Source organism: Tenrec ecaudatus, chromosome 13 (assembly GCF_050624435.1).
Source record: "Tenrec ecaudatus isolate mTenEca1 chromosome 13, mTenEca1.hap1, whole genome shotgun sequence".
Lineage (NCBI taxonomy): Eukaryota > Metazoa > Chordata > Mammalia > Afrosoricida > Tenrecidae > Tenrec > Tenrec ecaudatus.
Genome location: NC_134542.1, coordinates 66,950,707 through 66,962,430, shown reverse-complemented (window position 1 = coordinate 66,962,430; position 11,724 = coordinate 66,950,707). Strand labels below are relative to the sequence as shown.

At 39.2% G+C, this 11,724-nt stretch overlaps 1 pseudogene; it reads left to right on the top strand.

The window, feature by feature from the left end:
* Positions 1-518, top strand: LOC142423822 (large ribosomal subunit protein eL21 pseudogene; annotated as a pseudogene).
* Positions 519-11,724: the final 11,206 nt, after the last annotated feature.

Sequence of the window (11,724 nt, the reverse complement as noted above, 5' to 3'; positions counted from 1 at the left end):
TTTCGGCCGGAACCGCCATCTTGCAGTGACCTGCCAAAATGACGAACACCAAGGGAAAGAGGAGGGGCACCCGCTACATGTTCTCCAGGCTCTTCAGGAAGCATGGCGTCGTTCCCCTGGCCACGTACATGCGAATCTACAAGAAAGGTGACATTGTGGACATCAAGGGCATGGGCACTGTTCAGAAGGGGATGCCACACAAATGCTACCACGGCAAAACCGGACGCGTCTACAACGTGACCCAGCACGCTGTCGGCATTATTGTGAACACGTAAGTCAAGGGCAAGATCCTCGCCAAGAGAATCAACGTGCGCATTGAGCACATTAAGCACTCGAAGAACCGGGACAGCTTCCTGAAGCGCGTGAAGGAGAACGACCAGAAGAAGGAGGCCAAGGAGAAGGGCACCTGGGTGCAGCTGAAGCGCCAGCCTGCCCCTCCACGAGAGGCCCACTTTGTGCGGACCAATGGGAAGGAGCCCGAGCTGCTGGAGCCCATCCCCTAGGAGTTCATGGCCTAGTCTGAAATAAAGCTGTCCTGGAAAAGGAAAAAAAAAAAAAAAGGTTAGACTCTACATTTTCACACAGGTTCAAGTTGACATAAAATCTAACTAATGTACTTCCTTCTCCATTTCAAGTTTTTGTGGCCAGCAATCGAGGAGGTTTTTTTAATAGAAGAATAAAGTTTTAAAGTGGGCCAGGCTGAATTTTAAATAATTTTAAAGACAAGAAAAGTATGGAATCTGCCTGGGGGAAAGGGTATTCAATATAAAGAAGTGGGAGTAGTGGCTGGCGAGAGGTAGATAGGTAGGTAAGTACATGCATAAAATATTTTACGGTTGTAGTTCTAATGGAACCATGTTGGTTATGCATTGGATTGCTTACCACAGGTGGGCAGTTAGAACCCACCAGCTGTTCTGCGGGAGAAAGATAAGGCTTTCTGTTCCCATAAAGACTTACAGCCTTGAAATCCTATATAGGATTGCTATGAGTAGGAGTTGATTTGATGTTAGTAGATTTTTTTCTTTTCTTTTATACACTTATTAGTAGATGTACTATCTTCAAAAGTTGGTATACTTTTCTTCAATATGATAAACTGAGCACATTGTAAGCTAGGCCTTTGCCTGATGGTAGTGGATTTCTGTGGGATTTTTTGGTATGCTTGTAGCTCAATCAAGTTTAGAGGTCTTGTAGCCTGTTCACAAAAAAGTAGTATATGGTTTATGATAAATACTACGTGAGTGAAACAGTGGAATTTTAATGCATGTGGCAATAAAATTGTATGAGTATTCTAAATATATTAAGCAAAGCCTGGAACAGATCATTGAATTTTTCCTAAATCACAATGTTGTCTAGGGTGGCAATGATCATATTTCTAACCAAACCTATTATTATACCCTTTTTCTATTTACTTGTTTAAGATGTAAAATAAGTTTGGCGTGATTGCTTTTCACAGACCCATGCTGGATGATAGATACTTGGCTACCTCTGTAGACCCTTAAATTGTGGGGGTCTTTTTCTCTCTTTTTGTAGTTGTTGTTTCTTTTTCAAGATTAATGCTATAGTATTTCAAAGAAGTAGACTAAACAGACGATGATCCCTCAGTTCCTCCCTTTTCCATTAAAAATTGAGTATTCTTGACTTTTTCCATTATCTATAATCACTCCAGTTTGCAGGGAGTCCATACATATAACTGTTAATAGTGCAGAGATTTCAGAGAACATGTCTTTGAACGCTCTAGTGAAGATTCCTTTAGGCCCACCTGATGTGAAATCATCTTCCCTCACCTGTTCCATCTCTAAGTCCCATTTCTATAGCAGCATCACTGGTCATATTTGTATGAAGACTTTAACGTATGGCGTCTCGTTGCCATACTGGAGTGATTTAGGACACTGGAGCAGGGTTAGACATTCTGGGTATTATTTGTGTTATATTGATTTCATTCCTAAGAATGTCATACTCCATTTATAAATACTACCCTAGGTAATTGTTAACTTCAAGAATGCACAAGATTGACAAGAGATAAAAAGTTTGTGCCTGTTGTATTTTATAGCGAGATTTTTCTAAAGCCATTGTAGGTTTACGGAAAAATTATGCAGTTTAAGTGTAGAGAGTTTCCATCTATCCCTTCTTGCCTCTGCAGAGTTTCTCCTGTTATGGACATCTTGCATTCATAGGTTAGTTTCTTACAAATGACAAACCAATATCGATATGAACTAAAGACCATTAGCGTTCACACTCTGTCTTGAACAGCCTATAGGCTTTAACAAATGCGTACTGTCTGCAGCCACCATTACAGTATCAATATAATTTAACTGTTCTGAAAAATGCCTTGTGCTTTACCAACTAATCCTGGCTTTATTTTTTATTTCAACCTTATATAAACCCATTGGGAAATATATATAAAATAGATAACATAAAAATAAAGTGAAGTTCACCAAACAATGACCCTTTGAAATTACAGCTATTGTTCTCTTCAGTCACAGTAATGATTTACATAAGTATTTATCCATATTTAATAAGCAGAGAAGGCATTATGTACTAAATATGGGCTCATAAACAAATCCTATAATAGTAAATAAAATTGCCATTTGGTATTTAAACATATCTAATTTAATTCACTTGAGAGCAAAGAAATGCCTAAGATAATTAACTCAAACTGATACTATTTGAATGAATAGAATACGCCGTGTCCCTGCGGCAGTTCTTCAGTGCATTTTACTCAAAAGAACAATGTGAAGATCAAAATCTGAGAATAAAAGAACTTGCAAGTCCACTTGAATGGGAAAAAATGGAAAAACATCTTTATCAAATGAAAGAAACATGCAATTTAGCTCAGCAGGGCTTCTACATATCCAAGGTCAATGTGGATATGTAGCCACCACAGTTTTAAAAGACATTTCCCTCCCAGTTGTTGTGATTTTGACTTAAAACTTACATAAACCAAAATGGTATAATTATTTTTAATATTTTAAAAGACTTTAGAAACCCCTTGAAATTAATCCTACAACTTTTTGAAATGGACGGTATTATTTCTTGTTATTGATTCTTAAAGAAGAATATTAATCACTACATGCTTTTTAAAAGTTACATCCCGATTTTGTCTAAAATGAGGATATAGCCCAGTATTTCAGTGAACAAACAATTCTATTTATATAGGAATTGTCCTTAAGGACCAGAGAAGAGGAGGGAGGATGAGCAAATCTATGAGAATATCCATAGGCTAAGAAGAGATGATATGAACAAGCAAAAATATTAATGTATTGTATTATAATATATTAATAAGTGTTAAAGGAATTTGTTTTTACTTCAAAGTAGAACTCAGGAGTGAAGATGACTTAGTTCCAGTCCTGGGGAGTTATCCATAAGGGGTAAATAAGTGTAGGAGTGGAGAATGTTGTGATGCATAATTATCCTGCAGAAGGACAGATTTGAGCGAAGCACTTGCTCTTTAATAAGCAGACCACCCTGGGTGGTTGAACATGGTCCCACCCAGTGCAGGCCCCAGAGAAGCCAGCTGAAGTGCAGTGAGAGAAAGGTATAACAGCCTTCCTGGGGGTGAAAGGTAGGACTTCTGGAGAGAACAGCAAGGGCTTGTTCTTGTTTGTTGTGGGAGACCCAGTGAGAAGAGCAGGAAGGATATTAGATCCACTGGGCCCATTACCAAATTCCTCTTCTGAGCTCCTTAAGTGTATCCAATTAGGGCTCTAGACTTGGGAGAAGTCGTTGCTGAAATGGTTACTGTCTAAAATGTTTGGGTTTTGGTGACTGAACAGAGGGGAAGGAGAATTAGCGCCTAGTGAGAATGAGCTAGTCTGCTTTAGAGATCTGTAAGAAGAGGAGAGCCCTGCTCACATGGTGGTTTTGTGTTGGGCTGCTAACATCAAGGTCAGCATTTTGAAAAACAAGGCTTTTTATTTCCCTAAAGAGTTACAGTCTCAGAAACACTGTCCTATAGCATCACTGAGTTGGAATCTCCCAGAGGGCAGTGAGTTTGGTTTCATTTAAAGAAGCTTAGAAGTCAATTTGTGCTAAAATGTTCTGTAGAAATATGGACTTATCTTTAGAGCCATTGTAACAAGATATAATTTACTCTGGCAAATAAATAAAATATCATCTAGAAATAGTGTCCCTTAATCACGTTGGTCAAATCTGATGAGATCCAGAAGACAATTTAGTAAGAGGGAGAGGTCTCTGTTACCCACATGTTGGTAGTAATGGGTTAAATGTGGATAAGGTGAAGTTTAGCCTTTTGGTTCCAATCATATGCTCAAGGGTGTTTTAAATTTAAAAAAATTACTGGTTTCCAATTTCAGGAACAAGAAGTGTTTGAACTAAAGTGGAAAATTCATTGTATTCTTTGTGGTATTAGCATGAAATCATTTAACAAACATTTAATAGGTGTTAACCATGTCCCAGACACAGTGACTTTCTGTCCCAAATGAAAATATTTCATGAAGGAAATCAGCTCTTTCTACAACATGAAACAGAGGGGGAAAGTGGGAAATCACAGAATCAAATACAGAAACTTGGACCAAAATATCAGCTCAATCACTCACTGAATAATTTCAAGGGAGAATGTGAGATTAATATAGGGATTTGACAGAATGGATAGGTGGTCTACTGTGGTAGAAAATAATTAAAAGTAAGCAAAATATGAACTAACATTAGTAAAAAGATATAGCATATATGTTGGTAGAGAGATATGAGCAAAAGTTTTTGTGCATATACACACAAATGACTTCACTCTAAAATTCATGAGTTTATATTATTCATAGTGCACTAGCTTATCTTACATCAATAAGACCATGTCCATAGTAAGATTAACTTCCTTATATTAACAAATTTGACAAAAAAACCTTTTTTTCTATATAGATCCTATCTGACACGCTCTTCGTACCTGATGAAGTCAGTCATCTTTGTATTACAGGATGCCAGCTGACCTGCCTCTTTTATTTTTCTTCCTTCAATTAAGACATTGGCAAAAGGATTCTCTAAGAGATTTGAGTTGATGAGCTTAAACCTTCAATTTAAGATCTAGGATCTCCTAACAAATTTTTTTTTTTCCATTGTCCTAACAAAATTTTAAGAAAAACAAATACCTTTATTTATACATCACAGTAACTTGATCCTGGTTGATTTAGCTTGCAGAAAACTACACATTCCTTCAAATTCTCATTTTAAAAATTTAGAAAAAACACTACCACAAACCTCAATTTCATCAGGTCCTCTTTTTTTTTCCTTTTTTCCCCTCCCTCCCCGCTCCCCCCTCCCTCATGAGCCCTTGATAATTTATAGATTGTTATTTTGTCATATCTTGCCCTATCTGGAGTCTCCCTTCCCCACCTTCTCTGCCGTCTGTCTCCCAGGGAGGAGGTCACATGTGGATCCTTGTAATCAGTTCCCCTTTTCCAACCCACTCACCCTCTACTCTCCCAGTATCGCCCCTCACACGTCTGGTCCTGAAGGTATCATCCACCCTGGATTCCTTGTGCCTCCAGCCCCCATATGCACCAGTGTACAACCTCTGCCCTATCCAGTCCTGCAAGGTAGAATTTGGATCATGGTAGTTGGGGGTAGGAAGCATCCAGGATCTGGGGGAAAACTGTTTTCTTCATCGGTACTACATCGCACCATGACTGTATGAACCCCTAATAAAATGTAAAAAAAAATAATAATAAAGTATGCTTTCATTGCATAGTGTTTATATTTCAGGAATTATATGTATTTGATCAAACTGACAATAATAACTTTATGAAGCACATGTGAACATTTTTAAGGGTTAGAAAGAAAAGGGAAATGAAACAATATGGACAGAGGTGATACGAATGGTGATACAATGTGAAGTATGTAACCAATGCCATTGAAATGTATATGTAGAAACTGTTGAAAGTTCATCTTTGTAAAAGCCCCCAATATAATGACTTATTTTTTAAAGTGTCTTTGCTGTGCATATTCCCACCAAAAATAAATAGAAAATTGTAATAAATTATAAGAAATGTAGAATAAAAAATCAAACTCTAAAAAAAACAAAAACTTCAATTTCATGTTCTTGTTACTTTGTGGGCCCAGATCAGAGGCAGCAAAGAGTCTTGCTCTACATCTTGATTTATGAGTATGTAAATAGGTTACAAAGGAGTTAGCTTAAAAGTAATTCATTAAAATGACAGATTGATAAACAACATATCAAGTTAAATTATTTCTAGTCATTATTTTCACCACCTTTTAAATCTTACTTCTTCAATATCTAAGTAGCTTTGAGTTCTTAAAAAAACCTCCCCTACCCACAGCTTCCTCACATTCAGCAAAATTTTGTGTCATATTGATTGGTATATTTAGATAATGTCCACATGCTATTGTATCACCTTTCTTTTGACTGGGCACCCATACAGATCTCTTCCTGTCAGTTGGCAGGCTATCTGTCTTCAAAATATCTTGGTACAGACAAGTGAGCATTGCCAGGTTTGCAGCTGTTTGCTGAAACATCTCAATGGGCCTTCCTTCAATTCCTAGAATCATGTTTTTCATCAAGTTTTCAGTGCTGCTTAAACTTTTTTCTTTGTATTATCAGTTCTTGATCATATGCTCCCTCTTAAAATGGCTGAATGTCGGCCAATTCTTTTAGAACTATGGTCTTGTGTATTCTTCCCATCTTCTCTCAATGCCTTTGGCATTGTTTAATATTGAACCCATGAAGCCCTTCGATATTTCGACTTAAGGCTTGGCTTTTCCTTGGAGTTACTTGTTTAAGAAAAACCAAATGTGTTCTGCCTGCTAGTTTGCTAACTCCAGGTCTTTGCATATTTCATTATACTGCTTTCCCCTTTGAAATCTTGTTTAGCAGATCTATTTAACCATTTCTTCCATTTGCTTTAACTACTTTATGTTCAGGACCACGTGTCAGAGTCTCTTCTGACATCCATTTCTATTTTTTCTTTCTCTTGTCTTTTAATGACCTTTGCCATTCTTCATGTATGATGCTCTTGGTATCATTCCACAACTTTTCTGGCCTTCACTCACTAGAGGCAACACTTAATGCATCAAATATGTTCTCTTCCCCCCCGCCCCCAATGGAGACAAGAAGTTTTATTGATATTGATGCAGATGGGAAAGGCCCCTAGGGACACAGGGACTGAGTCAGTGGGATGCATGTGTCAAAAGCACATGGGGCCAGTTAGGGCACATTCATCGTCTTAGGAACATCTTTCCATTGAGTGGGAAAGGGCAGGTAATTCCACGAGCAGCAAAGACAGATGTTAGGGATGGCTGAGAGGTCCTAAGCTGAGGCACCACATATAGGCAGTAATGCCTGTGAAAAAACTGGCTGAACTGTCCAGCAGGGAAAAACAAGGAGAGTGCACTAGGCTGGCCACTTAGAAAGGGATCCAACCTTGGCTGGGGAGAACTCATGAGAACACCTAGTGTTCCAGCCCCACAGTCGAATGGGTCCTTAGGAACAGCCTGTGCAATTAAGGAAAATAGAGAAGATGGGTATAGTTAACCTTTTGGAATAAAAGAGCGAGTTTATACAGTAAAAAGGCATGCAAGCCTCCATCGGTGACATACACAATAGATTAGGCAAAGTATGAATATGGGATTTTCAGGGGAAACTTCAAAGGAAGCATCTGGCAGGCATAAACACCTGGTGTCAATCTCTGAGGAGCTGATACCAAGGGCTCAAGTAGAGAGAATATGTTTTGAGAATGATGATGGCGACAAATGTACCTGACACAATGGACGTATGTATGGATTGTGATGAGTTGTATGAGCCCCCAATAAAATGACTTAAAAAAAAAAGAATGGGAACTTAAAGAGGAATTATTGAAACCCAAATGAAGGCTAAGCATGATAGTGAGACAAGAGGAAAGTAAAAGGAAATAGAGGAAAGAACTAGGAGGCAAAGGACATTGAGAGAGGTATAAATACAGGCATGTACATATGTAAATATATTTTTATATAACGATAGGGAAATAGATCTATGTACATATATTTATATGTTTAGTATTAAGGTAGCAGACAGACATTGGAACTCTACTCAAGTACTCCCTCAATGCAAGAACACTTCGCTCTAATAATCCAGCATTCTGTGATGCTCATCTTCCCAACATGATCGCTGAAGATAAAATGGGTGCATAAGCAAATGTGGTGAAGAAAGCTGATGGTGCCCGACTATCAAAAGATATAGCATCAGGGATCTTAAAGGTTTGAAGATAAACAAGCAGTCATCTAGCTGAGAAGCAACAAAGCCCACATGGAAGAAGCTCATCAGCCTTTGTGAACATGAAATGTCAATGGGATCAGGTATCAGAAACCAAAGACCCAGAATAAAAATTCATATCAATGTGAATGAGGGGGAGCATGGAGTAGAGACCCGAAGCCTATCTATAGACAATTGGACATCCCCTTACAGAAGGGTCACAAGGAAGAGATGAGCCAGTCAGAGGGCAGTATAGCACCAATGAAACATACTTTCCTCTAGTTCATTAATGCTTCCTCCCCTCCCCACCCTCACTATCATGACCCCTAGACCAGAGTGTGTACACTGGTACATATAAGAACTGGAAACACAGGGAATATAGGACAGATAAACCCCTCAGGACCAATAATGAGTGGTGATCCCAGGAGAGGAAGGGGAAGGTGGGGGAGGGAAGAAAGGGGGAACTGATCATAATGATATACATATAACCCCTTCCCAGGGGGATGGACAATAGGAAAGTGGGTCAAGGGAGAAAGCGGTCAGTGTAAGACATGAAAAAATAATTTATAAATTATCAAGGGCTCATGACAGAGGGTGGGTGGGGGAGGGCTCAAGTAGAAAAAAAGTTTTGAAAATGATGGCAACATGTATACAAATGTGCTTGACACAATGGATGGATGGTGTTAAGAGCTGTAAGAGCCCCCAGTAAAGTGAATTTTTAAAAGAGATTAAGGTAGCAGATAGTTTTAGAGATAAGCATCCTTATAAACTGTGTGTCAGCATTCTGTAAGAGACAACTTATGGTTTTATAGAGGATATATGTGAAGAACCTCTTTCTTGGAGAAATATATGCATCTGATGCTTATTAATCATCTTGAGAGATCTGTGGTGGTCTTCCTCTCAACACTAGTCCTACTTTCCCAAGTGCTGTAGTCAGGAGTATACACCATTTACACCTTCTTCCAGGTCCTCAGTTTCTCACAACCTCGTGTTCTCAATTTTAGTGGGGAAAGCCCCCAAACCCTTTCCCTGTCAACCTCCTTAGAAGGAAAGGCATGGAGAGAAAATGGAATGCAGCAAGTCCCCTGGCAAGGGGTGCCAGAATTAGTCCATAGACACAGCTATGGAGAGACCAAGCACCGAGGTACAACCGGTAGGAGGGCAGGGGCAGGCTCCCACCTGAATACTAGTCTCATGAGGATACTGGACAGAAACCAGTTATCCGTCCAGAAACCTCTTGATCTAGTCTACACTGGATGACACTAGGTTTGATTTAGGGGTTGGTTCAATCCTTGCAAACTAAGGGAAAATTTGCGTAATATTAAAGGGCAAGTATGAGTTTTCTAAGTCAGATGCTCATAACCTTGGGGACTGCCTTTAAAAATTATAAAAGAATTGTCCTTTTTCTGATCCATGTCATTAGTAGTGGTGATTTCGGTTTTGTGTTTTAGTATTATAACTATTAATTTCTAGTGTTTAACTAAGACTTAAAGAAAAAGAGTCTGGGGATGAGTTTCCAAGACTGTAACTCTTCATAGGAATAGGAAGCTCCACCTTTCTCCTGTGGTGATATTTGAACAGCTGACCTTGCAGTTAGCAGCCCAACTTGCAACCATTCCACCAGAATGGCTCCTGTAGGGTTATAGTCTCAGAAATTCACAAGGGATGCAGCAAAAACACATACATGCATAAGGGTTCCTGGTTTGGAGGGGGTGGGCAGGAATAAAGAAGAGCTGATATCAAGGAGTTCAGGAAGAAAATGTTTTAAAACTATGTACAATTGTACAATAGTGCTTGATGTGATTAAACTATGGAGTGTTATGATATTTGTAAGAGCTCCCAATATAATGATTAAATAGTTAACAGAAACTCGAAAGGGTGGTTCTACCCAGTGCTATAGGGTCAATAGGACACAGCATTGACTTGATGGCAGTGACTTGTCTTTTAAAAAAATTATTAATTGGTAGTTAATACACATATCATTCAATCACATAAAACAGAATTATACAATTGCTCCTACAATCAGTTTCCAAACAATCTTTTTCCTCTTGAACTCCCTGACATTGTCTCCCTTTTAACCCCCACCACCATTTTACCTCCTGCTCCCCGAAATTCTTATTCAGCTTGCTGTTCCTATAGGTTCATGAGTCCTGAGTTTGATATACAAAAAAAAACAGAAAAAGGGTGACTTCAAGAGGGTGACCTCTGATGACATAACACTACTGAGATACACCCTAATATTGAATGAACAGAATCAAAACAAAAATACAGAGAATGTTGAAAACCAGATCAGGTCCAGCGTGCATCAGAGGGGTGAGTCAACTGACTAAGTTTTAACTGTTTAAGTCAGATGTATGCCTTTGATCTTTTATACTTCTCTCCATTGTCCGCTGTTTAGGAGCCCCTTTCCTCCCATCTCTCAATTGTGGATAGAGGGAGTTCACTAGATGCTTGTTTCCTGTATAGTTCCCACAAATGAATTTTGGGTTCCCCTGACATCCAAGGTCTTCTACAAACTGGATTCTCACAATTTAGGCTCAGATACTAATCCCTCCTTCGATTTCACATTATGCAATTTACAATCCTTCTGTGGGCTTCTTCCAAGTGGAGTTAGTTAACATCTCACTTAAATGGCTGCTTGTTTGGAGACAAAGCTTTTAAGACTCCCCCAGATGCTATTTTATCTGATAGCAGGGCACCATCTAATTTTTTTCGCAACATTTTGCTACAGTACTCATATCTTCTGTGTTCCCTTTCTGAGGGTGAGTATTGAGCAGGGCCATGATGTAAGAACTACTTGTTGGAGCTAGGATTTATCCTTTGTTTTAAGTCTTGTGTCATTCTCCTAATGGTTGTTTAATTATATATAATTAAGGACACCGAAATAATAATTTATATTTTAGAGGAAACAGAGCTGGCAGCTACTAAATATTAATAAGTACTGTGATCAAGCCACTAGAACTTGGGAAACAGACTGAATCAGGCCACTCTGTGGTGTACTAAATGGCTGGCTAGGACCTTGAAAGTTAAAGTTGAATATCTAAATATCACTGGATAGTTAAAAACGTGAGAGGAGAAAGAAACAAAACACTTAAAAATATTTATAGCAAACACAGAAAGTTAAGAAAAAGAAAACAAGTGAAAATGCCTCCCTCAATGTCAAAGTCCCTCAAATTTACCTAGGTAAAATTAAAACTGAACCAATTATTGTTCATCCAACGGGAAAGCTTTCAACAAGTCATCGAAACAGCCGTAGAAGGAAAGGAAAAATGGTTGTGGAGTGTCCATTTCATTCAAATCAAGTCCGAAGGGAGTCTTCCCGAGCCAGCGCGTCCGTCTACAATGGAGGTCCCAGTTGCGGCCTCCCCTCAAGCTCAAGCCTGCAGGAGGCGGCGGCCCGGCAGCCCTTGCGGTTGCCAGGCAACGGACCGAGCATTCCTGACGGCGGTAGCTCCCCTTCTGGCTGCGCTTCCGCTAATGCGCGCCTTGAACGCTCTTCTCTCATTGGTTAGCGTCGCGCCGAAGGTGGG